Here is a 19943-nt window from a genome sequence, read left to right as displayed (position 1 = left end):
TGTATGTAAGTTTTTCTAAAAACATCTGAAGGCATCTGAAGGTAGTTATAAATATGAAGTGGAGTCTGTGTGTATGTAAGTTTTTGGAAAAAGCCTTGTAAGTGAGAATAAAATATTGTAAGAGTGTTGAAGTATTCTCTTTCCAATGTGAGCTATTAGCATCACTTAAAGACATAACTCTACTTAAATAAGTATCTTTATACCATCTTCAATGCCATATACAGGGAGGGGGAGAAGGTCTGATATATCTTTATCACCCATGACTCCAGCACACATATATGTGCACACACCTTCTTATTGCACGTCTGTCAACGACTTACACTACCCTAAACAGCCTATCCGGCAACAACGGGGTTTACACTGCGCGACTTTTTTGACGTCCCATAAGCATTCAAACTAAGTTCTTAATCAGAGAATTAAAAGAACATATAAATATTCTACATTCTTACAAGCTAATAACTAATAGATAAACTGCAAGATGAAATCTAAGCAGACATGCAATAGAGAAACATAGCTCTGATACCAGAAATTAGAAAGCGGTAAAAAACAGAAAGAAAGTAAGTACTTACAGAGTACGCTTGCCGATTCTCAAAACTATATCTTTATTAAGCTCCTCAATATTTTACAAGCACACTTACAACACTCTTATGATTACAGAAGAACACTTCAACACTCTTACAATATTTTATATTGCCGATTCTCAAAACTATATCTTTATTAAGCTCCTCAATATTTTACAAGCACACTTACAACACTCTTACGATTACAGAAGAACACTCAACACTCTTATGATTACAGAAGAACACTTCAACACTCTTACAATATTTTATTCTCACTTACTACAAAGTCTTTAATTAATATTAAAACTCTAGAAAGGACTACTACAGTCGATAGTGAAGAACAGACAATTCAAGGACTACTACAGTCGATAGTGAAGAACAGACAATTCAACTGCTAGGAATTGCAGATGTTAATCCATATCTGGACAAGTATAAATAATTCAACTGCTAGGAATTGCAGATGTTAATCCATATCTGGACAAGTATAAATACATACATGTTGGTTTAAAAACATCTGAAGGTATATCTCCACTTCATATTTATAACTACCTTCAGATGCCTTCAGATGTTTTTAGAAGGGTCTTCTCTACAGCCAATAATTCTGTTGGAGGTATATCTCCATTAAACATATAAATATGTTTAATATATTAAAAGCAATAAGAAGAAGTCATACTTCCTTAATGAGATGGGCCCCAATGTTTCCTACTATTGCAAATTATGCATCCTAAGCTTCTCGTTTACGAAGGGTCACTATCAAGAAGTCACTATCAATGTTTAATATATTAAGATAAGTCACTAATCACCTTTCTAAATCATAAGGAGGCATCTGAAGGTAGTTATAAATATGAAGTGGAGTCTGTGTGTATGTAAGTTTTGGAGAAAGCCTTGTAAGTGAGAATAAAATATTGTAAGAGTGTTGAAGTGTTCTTCTGTAATCATAAGAGTGTTGTAAGTGTGCTTGTAAAATATTGAGGAGCTTAATAAAGATATAGTTTTGAGAATTGGCAAGCGTATAAAAATGTTTAGAGCATTTTAAAAGGCAGTTCTTTGAAGCCTTTGATACAAGTGAAACTAATAGTCATACTTCATCTATGGAAGAAGATATTCCCTTACCCGATGCACAAGACCCTGATGATATTTGGGCCGAGATTTTTGACAAAGATATATCAGACCTTAAAGGGAAAAGCCCAGCTTCCTAAGCAGCATTCTAGATTGAGCCCCGGGGAGCCGTCTAGAATTTACTACTAATAAAAAAGTCTTTAAAAGCAATAAGAAGAAGTCATACTTCCTTAATGAGATGGGCCCCAATGTTTCCTACTATTGCAAATTATGCATCCTAAGCTTCTCGTTTACGAAGGGTCACTATCAAGAAGTCACTATCAATGTTTAATATATTAAGATAAGTTACTAATCACCTTTCAAAGATGTGCCACGAAGCATCTCTCGAGATTTCTAAAAACATCTGAAGGCATCTGAAGGTAGTTATAAATATGAAGTGGAGTCTGTGTGTATGTAAGTTTTGGAGAAAGCCTTGTAAGTGAGAATAAAATATTGTAAGAGTGTTGAGTGTTCTTCTGTAATCATAAGAGTGTTGTAAGTGTGCTTGTAAAATATTGAGGAGCTTAATAAAGATATAGTTTTGAGAATCGGCAAGCGTACTCTGTAAGTATTTACTTTCTTTCTGTTTTATACCGCTTTCTAATTTCTGGTATCATATATATGTTGTACTATTATATATATTATAGTATGTGATATTGTATAATAATATATAATAAATATCATAAAATAAATTATACGTATAAATTACAAATTATAGTATTCCAAATCCCAAAATATTAATGTAACAAACAAAATATTATAAATTGTAGTATTCCAAATCCCAAAATATTGATGAAACAAACAAAATTTTAGAGATTCCAAAACCCACAAAAAATTTTATGGATTTCAAATTGTACGATGACATTCATATCCATAAATTTTGGGATTTTAAACAAACAGCCCCTAAGCAACTCTCGGCCTGTATATGCAATCCGCGATGGTCCTTCAACCGTCACCGCAGTGATCGTAGGCGACGAAAGAGCAGCAGCAGGGCTACAAATAGTGCGGTCTCTTTCTCATTGCAGTGTTGGTTTCTTTTTAGGGCTTGGATTCTACGGCAGTGATCGTAATTTTTGACCGATAACTGCTCGTCTCATTGGGAATTAGGGTTTATCGTCGGGGTTCTGTGCTCCCATTCTTTTCTGGTAACGGCACTCCCCTTTCCCTTTCTCGTTATGTACTGTAGTCTACAACTAATTTTGCTAAGTGCCTTCGAGATTCTTGCTGCTTGAAAACCCTAATTCTGATAAAATTGGAATCTTATAAAAAAAGCCCTAATTTTTATATTGATTGAAAAGCAATTGCGGGAATACATTGGTAATGGTATTATTGCATTGCATCCGATCATTTGATCTTTCCTATCCCGGATAAGGTTTATTTTTGTAAGCAAATAATCAATGCCAGTATGAAATTGTGCCCCAAACTGTTTGAATCCGACCCATGTGGGCCCTTTTGCATAAGAATGGTTTTCTTCTTGGTATTCGAATCTCGAGACCCTATGATGTGTGGTCATTCTGGTGTGATGATATTTGATTTTTTTGGGAGAGCTGCTTCCATTTGAGACACACGCTCCTCTTCCTAACTCTCCATACCTATCTTGTTAACTATAAAGTTCGTGAGAGATCATGAGTTTTGCGAGCTAGTGAAATCGGATTTGGGTTCTCAAAGTCTGAATTGTTGATCCAAAATTGATGTGCTGATGGGGTAGTGAGCATGGCAATTATCCAGTAAGGATGCTTCTCCTTTCTGAAACCAAAGATTTGTGAAGGATTTGGGACTTTGGTTTTTAAAATCGTTATTTAGGATGCCTTTACCCAAGAAATGACTTCCGCTCCTATTATAATTTCTTCACGGGCCCTAGTTATCTCAATATTCTTAAGTTTGATGATTTGAGGGCCCGCTATGTTTTACCAGTTTGATGGTGTTAAATGCAAACGGATCCTGTAGTACTTATTGTTTTGTCTCGTGAAAATTTTCTTCCCCCATTAAACTGTTGGCTATCGATCCATATACTTTGCTCGCCTCATGGGAAATTAGGGTTTATCATCAGCGTTGAATACATGCATCCTTTTCTGGTAACTGCACTCTCTTTTCCCTTTCTTTTTATATACTGTTGGTTATTGCTAATTTTGTTAAACGTTTCCTTTTGTCTTTAGATTCATGTTTCTCAAAACCCTAATTCTGATAAATTTTGAATCTTATAAAATTAAAAAATTCCAATATTTATACGGATTGAAAGCAATTGCGGGAAATGTACATTAGTAATGTTATTATTGCATTTAACATTTGATGTTTTTGTAAATATATAATCAATGCCATTATGAATTGTGCACCAAGATGTTGAACCCAACCATTATGGACCCTTGTCAAAGATGGTATTTTTTTCTTAGTATCTGAAACTCAAGACCCTATGATCTATTGTTATTTTTTACCAATTTGATGGTGTTAACTGCAGAGGGATCCTGCACTGACTATTTTTGTCTTGTGGAAATTGTCTCCTCCCCCGTTAAATGTATGGCTATCGGTCCATGATACTTTATTCAATGTGAATTTGTTTTACAACATAAGTAGTTTTCAAAACTTTTAAGCTTTACCAACTTCTGTAATTTGATGGTTCAGGTTGTAGATAGAGAGCTAGCACTAGCAGATGTAGCCTGTAAGTACTGGAAACAACTACGAGATCAGGAACATGGTAGTTAAGGCTACGAGTAAGGTGTGTAGTGACAGTCAATGAGGGTAAATGTGGAGAAAAGAACCTCTATGTGGTAGAAGGAATGTAATTTGATCATGGCTATATCTCCCCCTAGGGCCCCTACTTCGTAACTGACAGTGAAAAGATACCAGTTGAACATGAGAATGGCAAGGTCTGTTGTTAAAGATCTTCTTAAATTGGTGTTGTGACATGGTTTTATTATTTTTTATGTATGTTTTCTTATGACTATTGACATGAAGTCAGTTGATCTTTTCGTCAAATTTTCTTTTCAGTTGTCTTCTTGTTGACAAGAAAATTACAAATGCAAGAGATATGATCAATGTTTTGGATGATGCCACAAGGGGTGGTTATCTTATCTTGACAATTGCTGAAGACATTGAGCGGGAAGCTCTTGCCACCTTTGTCTTAAATAAATTGAGAGGGCCCTGCAGGATTGCTGCTCTTAAAGTGCCTGGATTTGGGGAGTGAAAAAGTCAATATCTTGATGACACGAAGTGAAGGTTGTACTATTTTATTTTTGCAGCCTTTACTTTCAATCTCCGTCTAATCTGAATTTGAATTTCTCTCCTTTTTTTTAATTATTTGTTGGATGATCTGTAATCAGAGATGAGGTTGAACTAACAAGGCGAAAGCTAAAGTGGTGCCTACTAAAGACTCAACTACCATAGTTGGTGACGGTAGCACCTAAGAAGAAGTAACTAAACGAGTTGGACAGATCTGAAAATTGATAGAGGTGCATAATCAATGACTTGGTCACATATACAGAGGATGATTTTAGATATCTTTGTGAGAATGTTCTCATCTGTTTCTTTACTCAAGCCGCTGAACATGAATACGAAGGAAAAGTAAATAAGAGAATTGTTAGAATAAGTTTATTGGGTATTGGGTTAATGGGCTGTGACCCGTTAACCATACTCCTCTTTGTATGCATATATATATGTATTCTTAACTATCTTAATGACTCAATTGATTAGGGTTTTTGATCCTTCAACATGGTATCAGAGCGATACCCTCCAAACCCTAACCCTTGTTCTTAAAAAAAAAAAAAGTACTAACCTTCTCTGCTCTCCTCCGCTCCGCAACCGGACTTCACCACCCTCCAAACCCTAACCCTCGACGACGGTGCCGGAGTCTCTTCGAGCTGCTCACCACCGCCCTGCGTTTAGTTCTCATCGCCGCCATCAAAAAAAAAAAAAAAAACAATGATCTTAATGAAGATCACATGAGAGAATTAAGTAGAATTATTAAACAAAATAATTATACTAATATTCATCTTCAAACAATAGGAGATCAACTTATAAAAATTGAAGATGTTTTAGAAAAATTATTAGCTAAAATTAATGATGTTACACCATCATTATTAGATAAGTCTAAAAGTTTTTCTAAAAAATTAGAACAAACCACTATTAAACCTCCAGTTGAAATTTCAGGATTTAAGAGAGATAGTGAAATAACCCCTGAAATTATAGATATTCTAGCCACTAAATTAACCCATGCTAGAATTCACACGCTTAATGAAGCATCACCTTCTTTGGATATATCTGAAGAAGATAGTGAATCCGATAAATCGGATAGTTCTGGAGATATACCTCCAACAGAATTATTGGCTGTAGAGAATAACTTTACAGAAATAAATAAAATAAAAAATTATCCTAAGAAAAGACTGGAAAGGTACTATTATAAGCAACCTACTCCAGCAGATGTCTTATTTGAAGAAAATGATGCCTTTCTACAGGCAGATTATAATGGTAGACATATCTACGAATGGAATATAGATGGGTTATCCGATACCCAAGTTAATGCTACTATACATCGTATGTTAATGTATGGTACTATATGTAAACAAAATGGCAATACTGAGAGAAATATAGCCCTATTCATATCATGCGGTTTTACTGGTATCCTTAAAGGATGGTGGGATAATTATCTCTCTGCTGATGCTCGTAATGAAATCTTAGGAGCAACGAAAATTGAAAATGGAATACAGCGAGAAGATGCTGTATATACCTTAATGCTATCTATAGCTCACCATTTTACTGGTGCCTACCTTGATGAAGGTGAAAGAATAAGGACACTATTACAAAATTTTCGTTGTCCATCTTTGACCCATTATAGATGGTATAAAGATACTTATTTAAGTAGAGTTATGTCTTTAAGTGATGCTAATAGCTCACATTGGAAAGCTAAATTCATAGATGGCTTACCCACCTTATTTGCTGAAAGAGTTCGGAATAAAATTCGAGCTGAATTTGGGGGATATATTCCCTACGATAACCTATCATATGGGTATTTGTCAAACGCCTGTATTAAAGAAGGCCTAGCCTTATGCAATGACTTAAAGCTCAAAAACCAATTAAAGTCTCAAAGACTTACAAAACGTAAAGAATTAGGTGAATTTTGCGAGCAATTCGCTTATAATCAACCTTATAAGGCTGATAAAGAAGTTATTCCTAATAAAGGAAAAAAGAAAAAATTCTTTAAAAAGAAAAAGAAAAAATTCTTCAAAGAAAAGGAAAAGGAAAAGCCAGATAAGGCTAAAAGGAAAATGAAAAAAGAGATATTTTGGGATTTGGAATACTATAATTTGTAATTTATACGTATAATTTATTTTATGATATTTATTATATATTATTATACAATATCACATACTATAATATATATAATAGTACAACATATATATGATACCAGAAATTAGAAAGCGGTATAAAACAGAAAGAAAGTAAATACTTACAGAGTACGCTTGCCGATTCTCAAAACTATATCTTTATTAAGCTCCTCAATATTTTACAAGCACACTTACAACACTCTTATGATTACAGAAGAACACTCAACACTCTTACAATATTTTATTCTCACTTACAAGGCTTTCTCCAAAACTTACATACACACAGACTCGACTTCATATTTATAACTACCTTCAGATGCCTTCAGATGTTTTTAGAAATCTCGAGAGATGCTTCGTGGCACATCTTTGAAAGGTGATTCTTATCTTAATATATTAAACATTGATAGTGACTTCTTGATAGTGACCCTTCGTAAACGAGAAGCTTAGGATGCATAATTTGCAATAGTAGGAAACATTGGGGCCCATCTCATTAAGGAAGTATGACTTCTTCTTATTGCTTTTAAAGACTTTTATATTAGTAGTAAATTCTAGACGGCTCCCCGGGGCTCAATCTAGAATGCTGCTTAGGAAGCTGGGCTTTTCCCTTTAAGGTCTGATATATCTTTGTCAAAAATCTCGGCCCAAATATCATCAGGGTCTTGTGCATCGGGTAAGGGAATATCTTCTTCCATAGATGAAGTATGACTATTAGTTTCACTTGTATCAAAGGCTTCAAAGAACTGCCTTTTAAAATGCTCTAAACATTTTTGCTTAATTTCTGATTCAGAGCTTTGGGGATATTTTCGCCGCATCATTTTGGCAACTTTCATCATAGGATTATCTTGTTTAATTTCCTGAGTCATATGAGACTCCAGCACAGAAGTATTTTTCTGTATTATTTCTTCAAGTTCTTTTACCTTAGTATCAAGGCATATTCCGTTCCACCATCTACAATAATATTTTCTTCTTAGAATGGGCATATGAGAAGGGGTCCAATCACAAATAATAGACCAATTCTAGATCCATGGGATCTCAACTTCAGCAAAGAAGTGCATTAAACACATGCCATCTATAAGCTGGCTTTCGTCCATTCGTGTAAGAATAGGATGAGAATCTACCCAAGACGAGTATAACTTCATTATGGGTTCTGGAATAATACCAACTTCAATGCCATATGTTTCCCACCATTTATAGAACCAAGTAGGAACGCCCTTTTGAAGAGCTCCAGGACAAATTTTTATAAGCCAAGTGTGTTTCAGTTTGGGATTCTGATATAAGAATACCTCATGAAAGGCCTGTTTATAGTCCCAATAATTAAAGCTATAAACTTCTTTTGTATTTTGAACTCTGACAAGTGGCAGTTCCTGATTAGGATTTAGTGCCCAATTTCTAGGAAGTATAACTTCCTGAATAATGCAATTACTAAAGCTTGGAGGGACATTATGATTATCAGTAGTCCAGAAATATGTAATTTCCATGCCCTTTTGCATCATAAGGGTTTTTATCCAGGCTCTTGCTTTTAAAGCTAATGTCGGATAATATGTATCCTGCAAGTATCTCTGCCTTAATTTCTCTGGATCATTCATTAAGGAAACATCTTCTTGTTCTAGATATAGAACAATATCGGAGGTTGGTTTTTCAACCCATGCTGTTTCTTGCCTTACTATAGAAGTAAAGGGCTCAGGAGTATTTTCCTGTGCAATAAGATCGTTTATGCCTTTATAAAAGGCTTGAGATGAGCTTGAAGAATTATGTTTCTTTGAAATAGTGCGCCATGAATTGGGCTGTTGAGATGGAGTATAACTCCTTTCAGAATCATTTGGGCCTATAAGGCCTAGGCTTGGACTTGGGCTGGAACTTAGGCCTCCTCTCCCCCTCCCTGAAAATGAGGGATTACTCCGTCTCATTTGTACCCTGTAAAAATTCACGGGTTAAAAAATCAGGAAGATGATTATAATCTCCTTTAATATATTCAATTTTAAATTGATATACAGCTAATTCAGCTTGCCATCTAGCAAATATTTGCTTAGAGACTAGATTTTTAACATCTTTTTCGATAATGCTTTTAGCAGAACTGCAATCAATTCTTAGTAAGAACTCTTGATTTAGAATATCATCTCGAAACTTAGAGAAACACTTAATGATTGAAAGCATTTCTTTTTTAATTGTGGAATAATTAAACTGAGCTTTATCCCATTTACCAGAGGTAAAACGAACTAACTGTTCTTTATTGGTTTCGGGATCTACTTGTTTTAATATGCCACCATAACCAATATTAGAGGCATCGGTTTCAACTATTTTGAACCAATGAATATTAGCAAGATGGATGCATGGTAAATTTTTTACTTTAAGTTTAAAAAAAATGAGAAAAAATCAAAATATCATCTATATATGACAAGATAAAATCCGTATAAGGAATAAAAATTTCATTCATAATATTTTGAAATTCAGAAGGGGCGTTTTTAAGCCCAAATGGCATAACATTCCATTCATAATGTCCAAATGGGACAACAAAGGCAGTTTTATATTTATCCTTTTCTTCTATTTGGATCTGCCAATAGCCTGATTTTAAATCAAACTTGGAAAAGATTTTAGCATTAGTAATGCGATTCAATAAATCCCTTTTATTAGGAATTGGATATCTAATCCATTTAAGGACATTATTTAAGGGTTTATAGTTTATAACTAATCGAGGAACTCCTCGTTCTCTTTCGGCTGCATTATTTACATAGAATGCAGTACAACTCCAAGGAGAATATGATTTCCTTATTAATTTCTTTTCTATAAGAGTTTGTATTTCTTTTTTACAAAGATCAAGATATTCTTGATTCATTTGACATGGACGAGATTTAGTGGGAATATTTTTCTCGTTGAATCCCTCTATATAGGGTAGAGAAACAATATGTTGTTTTCTATTCCAAAATGCATTTGGAACATCACTGCATACAGTGAGTTTAAATTTATTTTCAATTTGACTTATTAAGTCTTTATGCTTTTTTATTTGTTCTTCAACTTGAACAAATACTACTTCTTCTTTTAGAAAATTAATTTGATTTTCGTTTAAAATTATATTTTTAACTTCATTCAGCATTCTAGTTTGAGGATCTGTGATAAACTCAAATATAATTTCTTTATCCTCAAAATGAGCACGAATACCATTAGTGTCAATTTGACTAATGGGCATAATAGTATGTAAAAATGGAGTTCCCAGAATAATATGTTGGGATAAATTTTTGACTAATATACAGGGAGTTGGTATACAAGTCCCTTGCACACATATATGTGCTTGTGGTAATTTATATTTTACTTCTAATTGGTTGCCATTAGCACTACTTAAAGTTTGAGTAGTTTTTTCAAAGAATTTGGAAGGAATTATTCCTTCGTTTATGCAGTTTAGATCTGCACCACTATCAACTAGAGCTATAAGATCTGATATATACATTTGATCAGCTACTACTAAGGTAACATTTATATACCATTTTTGAGAGGTAACTTGTTGCAGTATTTGCAACAATGCATTATTATCAATATCATTATCACTGTGTTCACTATGTTGAACTAGAGTATTGGAAGTTTCAGTATCATCTAATCTCGAGAGAATATATTTATTCTCTTGTTTCAATTCTTTGACTTCTTTTTTCAAGTCTTGTATCTCTTTATTAAGAGATGATAAAGATATTTCTTTAGAAGTTTGGGCAATATTTTGCCTTCTTTTTTGAACTTCAGAAAATCTGTATACATTATCAATGTTTGGACTTTTGTCTTTATTGACAAAATTCTTTAGCAATTCTTCTTTTAATTCAGGAGATATATCTTCTGATAAAATTTTTGATAATAACTCACTGTTTGATTTGATCATATTAATTGATAGTCCATTCATTTGAACTATGGCTTTCCAATATTCAGCTTCTTCATTGCAATTATTAATTGCACAGTTACAATTTTCTTCTTCCTCAGATTCAAGGCAAACTGATTGAAAATCAAGTTAGATTCCGTGAAAACACCAAAGAAAACAAAATGGAAAAACACATGATTAGCAACGCATGTTCTTGGACAAGCAATACAAATCAATTCAGATTCAAAGAGAAAATAAGAGGCTCCCCTAATCCCCTAAATAAAAGAAATGCTTCAACAAGTCTATAGATTGAACAATAAAACAGGTGAATAGTGGGATGTAACAGCAGTCCAAGAACCATTCAAACAAATCTTATCCCAGAAGTTGCATTGTTCTCTGAACTATGTTTTATTCTCCAAACATGTGACCAAAACAATAGATATGATCCTGATACAATATTCTAAACTAGCATAGGTGAATCTGATGAAAAAGAGAATAATCTACAGCCTAAGCTAAAGAATTGAGTGGTTTGGAAAAAGTGATATCTAGTTTTATTGAAGCAAAATTGGTAAGACTAACTAACAAAAAGCACGCCAATCAAGAACACCATCAACAACCACGAGTATAATATCACATCATCAAGAACCTGTAAGAAAGGAATAGATACTATACTACTATAATATACAGATTTTAAAGATGGCATCAGTGAAGTGGAGTAAGAGATAACAGACTTATCAGCAAGAAGAAATCATGATTTAATTAAGGCAAAATTTCACTTGCTAACAACGAAAAATAATTTTTTTTAATGATGGGAAGATTTTAGGATTTTTGCTGTTGTTTAAAATTCAAAGAACTGGGCATACAGTTCCATTTGAATGTGAGTTTGGGCACTCCAAGTTCAATTGACAGGCATTTGAGTTCAATTAACACATGAGATAGCATGGAATGTAGAGTTTAAAATATTGAATGTTCTTGACTATTTGCATGATATATTAAGATGCATATACGGCATGTGTCAATAAATATGATTCAATCGCACGATGAACTTTTTATTTGAATGCTAAGAAAATGTCAACACTTAATCATAACTTATATGTTTCCGTTTAGAGGGCCACACACACTTAGTGATACTAAAGGAATTCAAGTACTCCCATAGAGGATATGGTATAGAACTAATAGGGACTAGCATGATATCGAAAATTGACAGTTTATTTGAGGTACATCAGTTGGTAACACTGATTCCCTGCTATAACTACAAGACAAAGTTGACCGCAAAAAAGATGATCTCCCTCGCACAAGGTGAGATATTACTTGGATTTTTCTACATCAACAATAACAAATAAATCCTACCCCAAATTCTCAGGATAAGTTGCATCTGTATATTCTATATACAGGTTGAAGATTGGTAAAAAAATAATTGTGCATGATAACATCTTTGGTACTGACCATCCTCACACTTCTCTTTTTAACATGGTACAGTGTACACCTTCCGCGAAAGGCAAGTAAATTGGCTTTTAGCTAGTTTGGCAAATATTTCTTGAGAATATAGCATATAATGATAACAACTCAACACATTGAGAAATTTAAAGAAAAAAAGGCAACACATTGCATCATAATAATGTAAGGAGCTAAAAGCCAAAGGTACAAAGAGGTTATCTAACCTTGGGAAGAGTAAGAAGACAAAAGTTTATTATAATCATATTTTCATCGACATCATAAATTTTGGCTTCTTTTCTGCAGGCTTTAGAATTTGAAAGGAGCACATCAAGGTTTCATCAACACTCATCATAGCAACAGCATTATCAAATTCACCATAGTAATTGGGTGCTGAGAATACAGTGACTAGTTGTCTATCTGCAAAGAACTCATAACCATCCTCCACAACCTACAATTTTTAAAAAATTAATGTCAAACAAGACCCAGGCTTACCCAACAAGTTCAAAACAAGTAAGAACAGTTTTTAACCTGATGTGCACGACAGACAAGATCCAGATCATGCTTTGTCAGGAACTCAGCAACTTTATCAGCACCAAAAGTGTACGAAACCCCTCTATCATTCATTCCCCATCCTTGAATTTCCCTACCAGGATCGGGCCAAAGCAGGTCACACAATAAACCAGTATCAGGGACATCGGTAGGACGTGGTAAGCTTTTAATCTGGTCCAGGTTTGACAAATTTGGGGAAAGACCACCATGCATGCATACTATTTTGTCATCTATAACAGCAGCCACAGGTAGACAGTTAAAGCAATCAGTGAACACCTTCCATAGTCTCACGTTAAACCGACGCTTAAACTTAATCAATAATTAGAGTATTTTACACAAAATCCATTGGCATAAGTCAATAGAAACGATCTGTGTCTCCTCAATAAAAAATTAAGGAAGATAACAACCGATCTCTACAAAATTCTTATGAAATAAATACTCCAATTTAAGGTAGAAACCCCAATTTAAGGAACGAAATCGCTCTAGAACCTTACTTCGATGCCAGGAATCGATCTTACAAGCTCATCTACGACACGAGCAGTAGATTCGCGTTGAGATCTTTGCAACAATCATTGGATCAAAAGAAACAACAAGAAACATCAGATCTGATACCCGATCTAGGGTTTTGATGAGTCTTGGTGATTTCGTACCTGATAGACGACGAAAATGTCACCGGTGTGAAGGAAGCAGGCGAGGCGCCAAGTCCTCGAGAGCGGCACGGATGGAGAGGGCGGCGGTTGTCCCTCTGAATCATGAAATTTGGGAATGAATTGAGGCGGCGATTGGTGATTTTATTTCAGAGTATGAGAATTTAGGCGGGGAAATAAAATTTGGGGATGAAATTTTGGGGGGAAGAACTGAGGGTTTAGATAGTTTTCAACGGGCCTGTTTTAATTTCCAGTCTCAAGTATTTATAGCGTTTAAAAATTTTCAAACGCTATCAAAAAATAAGGCACATACTATCTATAGCACTTACAACATAAACGCTATCATTCAACGCTATAAAAAAGCAACTTTGTTGTAGTGCTAGAGGCTATTCGGAGAGAGCCTAACAAGTCCAATTTCGATTGAGCGAATAGAACCGGGCTCAAGAAGGAGGTGAGCTTGGTGGCTGATGCTCGGGGTGTGCTCGAGAAAAACTAGCACTTCTTACACTTGGACACGAGTCTCTAGATTTGGCCAACATGGTTGGCCAATAATATCCTTGAGGAATAACTTTTTGAGCCAGGGTTCGAGCCCCTAGATGATTCTCGCAAGTTCCTTCATGAATCTCTCAGAGAACATAACTAGCCTTTGCTGGTCAGAGACATGAGAGATAGAGCCCATACTACTGCTGGAATATGACATTTGATAAATGTGGTTATCAAGTATTAAATATCTTTTGGTATCTCTCTGTAGACTCCTTGCTTCAGTAGCATTCTCTGGTAAGATCCCCCTGTTAGGTACTGGATGAGTGGAGCCATCCAATATGGTTTCATAGGCGTCTTGGCCTCTATGACGGGGTTTGAATTCTCCGTAATGCTGGGGTGCTTGAGAGTGTCTATGTATACAGGTCTTAATGAGCTTCCAGGACTGGTCGACCCGAGCTAGGATAAGGTGTCCGACCATGCGTTGACGGCGTGGAGAACTTGGGCAGTCCTAAAGTCGGCAAAATCTTTCAATAGCTCTTTAACCACCTTCAGATAAAAAATCATTCTTGGATCTTTAACCACGTACTCTCCTTTCACTTGGTTAACAACAAGTTAGGAGTCGGCCAGGATGTAGATAAGTTCGGCCTTGATGGCAAAGGTGGCTTGAATTCCTACTAAGAGGGCTTCATACTTCGCCTCATTATTCAAGGCGGAAAAATCAAAAGCGATGGAGAGCTCATGCATGGACCCATCCGGACTACACAGGACTATCCCAGCTCTACTTCCTGCTTCCCCAAAGGACCCATCCACCTTTAATAACCATCAGGATGCAAACTCAAGTGAATCATGCTCGAGGGCGTGGTGCTTCTGAGAAGTATGTGCCTTGACTACTTGGGATGTCAGAGGCTACGATTGGGGAACCAAGATGGGCGGAGACAGCTTGTCATCAGCTATCGCCGATTCTATCAAGAAGTCGGTCAAGGCCTGAGCCTTTATAGTCATCCTTGGCTCAAACTACACATCATATTCGCTAAGCTGGACTAGGCAAGTGATCATCCTCCCTGAAGTAGTTGGGCTATCGAGTGCCTTCTTTATAGGTAGACTTGTCCGCACCACCATGGTGTGTGCTTGAAACTAGTGGTGAAGCCTCCTGGTTATAGTGATGAGAAGGAAAGAGGCTTTCTCAATGAGAGTATAGTTGAGCTCAGTCGTCTTTAGGATCCGGCTAACATAGTACATCGACTTTTGGGTGTTGTCCTCTACCCGAACTAAAATGGAGTTGACGGATTTAGTGGAAATGGCCAGGTAAAGATATAAGATCTCACATTCTCTGGGTTGGCTCAACAGTGGTCTGGTGCTCAAATACTTCTTAAATTCTTTGTGAAGGCCTCACTGTATTTGATCATCCAGATTTTCCCCTCCTTCAGTTCTTTACACCCTCGCAAAGTCTTGAAGAATGGGAGACTTCTCTCAGCAGATTTCGAGAGAAAATGACTAAATGCTCCTATCTTCCTGTTTAGCTTTTGGACGTTCTTCAGCATACAGGGTTTGAATAGTTTCTCTATGGCAGCTATCTTCTCTGGGTTGATCTCAATGTGTCTCTAAGTGATCATAAGCCTGAGTACCTGATTGTACCCAAAATGCACATTTGATTGGGCTGAACTTCATGCAGTAGCGCCGAAGGTTGGAGAAAATTTCTTCAAGATCCGACATGTGAGACGATGCCTGTTTTGATTTTGCAAGAATGTTGTCCACATAGACTTCCACATTGCGGCAGATCTAAGGCTTGAAACATTTATTTACCAACATTTGGTAGATGGCGCCTGCATTCTTGAGACCGAAGGGTATTACTTTGTAGCAATAGGTCCCTTGGTCTGTAATGAATGAGGTTTTCTCTTGGTCATACTCCATCATAAGGATCTGGTTGTAGCTGAAGAAAGCATCCATGAAGCTAAGTAGTTCATGATGTAGGAGCTGATCTAATACATACTAAAACACTAGAGGGGTGGAGGTGAATAGTATTCCTTTTAAAAATTATGTAAAGTAGATTATAAACTACAAGAAAGAATGGCAATAATATCAGAAAATAAACATCACAAACACAACCATATATACTGGTTCCACCTCCCAGGTGTACATTCAGTCCCCAAGTAAATCCCACTTGAGATTTTCACTATGATTTTGAAACCTTACAAAATCAAAAGCAAACCTGACCAATTTGCAAGACCATGTAAATTGCAATCCCAATTGACAAGATCATACCAATTACACACCGATCTGTAGACCAAGTTATCAACCCTCTCAAAATCGAGAGAAACCTTCCTTGTAGCAAGAATATAAATCCAATCCTATAAGCCTTGATGTGGATGTGAACGTGTAACAATGGCTTATGAACCTTTTTGACTCTCTGAGTATTGCCTAAGTAATCTCTAAGAATGATGGGAACAAAGAAAATATCTTGAAACTCTCTTTTTCTGAAATTTAAAACCGAAAACTAGAAACTTGAGAGTTTAATTTGCACAATATATGAATCTTACAAGTGTAAGTAATTTGTTGCTTGTTTTCTGACATTTTTACCTATTTATAGCATTTGAAAAGACAAGTTTTCAAACCCTAAAAACATACACAAACGACTATAAACAGTCAAGTATTCAAATCTCAAACAGTCAGAAAAACTGTCTATGTAGTCGACTATAACTCTTAGCAGTCGACTACTTTGAGTTCAAACAGACTCTGTGTAGTCAAATTATTTCTTAGTAGTTGACTACTTTGGCCATTTGTCCACTACACTGTAAACGATAGAAAGTCTAGAGTTCTGATTTCAAAGTTGATTAGTCGACTACAAAGCTAATTAGTCGACTAATATGAAATAACACAGAAATTGATATTTTGTCTAAGTCTTGAGTAGTCGACTACTAATGCTATTAGTCGACCACACTGTAAAATGACAAAAATTGGAAATATTATCTAAGGCTTGAGTAGTTGACTACTAATGCTATTAGTCGACTACTAAGGTACAAATATAAGATATCTGATATATTTTAAGACTCATTCAATATCTATAACCTCTGATGGTTAAAATAGGGGATTCTATTGTTAACCACGCACTAAACATATGTTAGTGTGTTCTAAACACTATGTGTGTGTATGTGTGTGAGTGATCAAGGCTTGTACAAATTTCTAAGCAAAGAAAATGTAAAATTACATTTTGACAATTACGTATATCTTCTTCTTTGCTTCATGTTGCCTTGAACTCATCTTATATCTTGAGTATCTCTTTGAATATCATTATTAATTTTACTTTGATACTGCAAAACAAACGTTAGCACATAATACATACAACATATAACATTTGTTATCATCAAAACAAACCTATCTTGGGGTCAAGATTCCCAACACATAACTCGCGCTCTCATCTAAAAGTTGATCAATTTTAGGGGTGGTAGTTATCCTACGGACAAGCTTTGCTGAGATCTGTAAAATCCACACACATCCTCCACTTGCCATGAGACTTCTTTGCCAGGACCACATTGGACAACCATTCCGGATATTGCACTTCTCTGATGAAGCAGGCTCTAAGGAGTTGGTCGACTTCCTCGGTAGCCGCTATCTGCCTCTTTGGGCTGAAATGCCTTCTCTTTTATCGATCCCGCTTGGCGTGTCGATCAACTAAGAGCTCATGGCTTGTCACTTTGGGAAAATCCCAGGCATGTCTTTAGGCCCCCAAGCAAATACATCCACATTCTTCTGTAGAAATACAACCATATCTCCTCATTGTGGTTCGGCGAGGCTTGATCCAATCTTGACCTTCTTTAATTCTCATTGGTCGATCGATATTTCATGGAGCTCCTCATCAGGGGTCGTTCTCTCCTGCTCTAATACTTTTTCTATTTGGAGGTGTGCCTTCTCGATGGGCAGAGTCTATAGTACTCCTTTTTCCTTCATCGAGAGTAGGTGACAGGATCTAGCTTCTCGCTGGTTACTTCTGGCAACTTCGACTCCTTTAGGAGTCGGGAATTTCGCCATCTGGTGATAAGTGAACGGGTTCACCTGTAAGTTATTAAGAGTAGTTTTTTCTAAAATAACATTGTAGGCTGACTTGAGGTTTATTCCCATAAATTGTGTCTGGATGGTAGACTACCAAGGATATTTACTGACTATTAAGGGGAGTGATCATCCCTTCCAGTAGAAGAGAATGTCCTATAAATCCAATGAGTGTACCTATTGCTGATGGTGCTAATGACACCCCCTGCAGGGCCACCACTGATGGTGCTGATGATACCCCTATTGTTGGCCTTGGTCGATTGGGTGTCTAGCGGTCGCTGAGGGTGAGGTGACCTAGAGCGAGACCTCTTATCGGGCCCCCCACGAGCGGGCTCTCTCTTGCATCATTGGGAAATGAGCTTCTTCAAGTATCCTCTTTGTATCAAGTCCTTTATGTCTCTCTGGAGGACTTAGTAATCATTAGTATGATGGCTATGATCTCGATGATAACGATAATACTATTTGATGTCTCGAGATTGAGGATCAGACTTTATACAAGGAGGGGTAGAATTGAGGAACCCCTCTCTCTGGACCAGGTAGAGAGCTTCTGAGAGAGATGTGTTAAGAACAGTAGTGGTCGGCTTTTTGGCAGCCTCCGTCCTTCGATCCCTCTTGTTGACTTTACTCGGCCTGGGGTCAACTCTAGGAGGATGCTTTTTCGCCTCCTTTCTGGGCGAGGGGTCAGCCTCTGCTAATGGTTTTGTTGTTGCTACTTCAGCCACCCTGGCTGCCTTCTTATAGGCTCGGGCGTCCTCCAAGTTCATCTATCCTTGCACTTTAGCCATCAATTGCTCGAAGCTGGTGACTCGCTTCTTAACAAGTGAGTCGGCCAACTCGTTGCTCTCTAAGCCAGCCACGAGAGCGGACATGATGACCGCACTACCAGGGTCATCGACTTCTAATCTCTTGGCCTTGAACCTCTTGAAATAGTTCCTAAGGCTCTCTCCAGGCTATTATCTCATCTAAAGTAGGACATGAGGATGCAACTTTTGCTTGGTGTCGGCCAAGAAGTGATGCACAAACTTCTAACTGAGCTATTCAAAGCTAATGATGGGCTTTTTTGGTAAAGAGTTCCACCATAGTTTGACACTTTTGGATAAGGTGATGGGAAAAGACCTGCAAATGATAGGCTCCAAGGCTTGTAGCATGGGCATCATGTCATAATAGTTCTTAGCACGCTTAGCCGGATCTCCTTCGCCCTTATACTTCTCCACATGTGGCATCTTGAATTTATCACATGTGGTGTTTATGATAGAGTTAGCCAAAGGAGTGTTCCCTCCGATGGCCTCCGCAATTGGTTGGAAGGTCCGGTTGTAACCAGACGCAGTATTGGTGGTTGAGGGGCCTGGAGCGGGATGAAGCCATAAAGCAAGCTTGCTGGTGAGGCGGAGGAGATATGTGTTTAGCATAGTCTCTTCTTGATGTCTAGCCTGGCCGCATGCCTAGGCGGTGGGGGAACGAATGGATGACCCTTTGGAGGTGGAGGAATGAAAGAGGATGAGAGTTGTTGGGAAGGAATTCAGCTGAGGAGCTCATTGGTGAAAGTATCAAATTGTTGCTGGAGAGACTGAGAGATCTTAAGTGTTGATTCTTCCAACTGGGCCTAAGTGACATAGTCCGCACGCAATTCTTCAAGGAGGGGGTTGAAAGTTCGATTGAGATGCTTAAAACCAGACATCTCATAAGAAGAAGGATGACAGGTTCCACGATGGGTGCCAAATTATTGATCTCAGTTATCTAACGTGAGTTTATTTGTGGATTAAAGCAGAGTTAGGGTCCTCAAACTCCTTCAGATGACTGGTTCTATAGATAGTTGTTCTTCCCTGCACACGAAGAACTCGTAAGAGGCCAGAGTTAGGTTCTCCAATTGTTCCTCCGACGATCAAATAAGTATGTGAACTTGAGTGGAAAAATGCGAGATGATGAAAAAGGTTTTTAAGTTGTGTCCAAAGACCTGAGAGTTACCTTCTGC

The 19943-nt window shown here is 36.8% G+C and overlaps 1 long non-coding RNA gene across 1 annotated transcript; it reads left to right on the top strand.

Annotated features, from left to right (window-relative positions):
- LOC109822927 lies at positions 2655-5569 on the top strand. Its single transcript, XR_002242311.1, has 5 exons — positions 2655-2803; positions 4114-4170; positions 4278-4522; positions 4644-4871; positions 4976-5569. It is a non-coding gene; the product is annotated as an uncharacterized LOC109822927 (long non-coding RNA).

Source organism: Asparagus officinalis, chromosome 8 (assembly GCF_001876935.1).
Source record: "Asparagus officinalis chromosome 8, Aspof.V1, whole genome shotgun sequence".
NCBI classification, from domain to species: domain Eukaryota; kingdom Viridiplantae; phylum Streptophyta; class Magnoliopsida; order Asparagales; family Asparagaceae; genus Asparagus; species Asparagus officinalis.
This window is presented reverse-complemented; position numbering and strand designations above follow the sequence as displayed.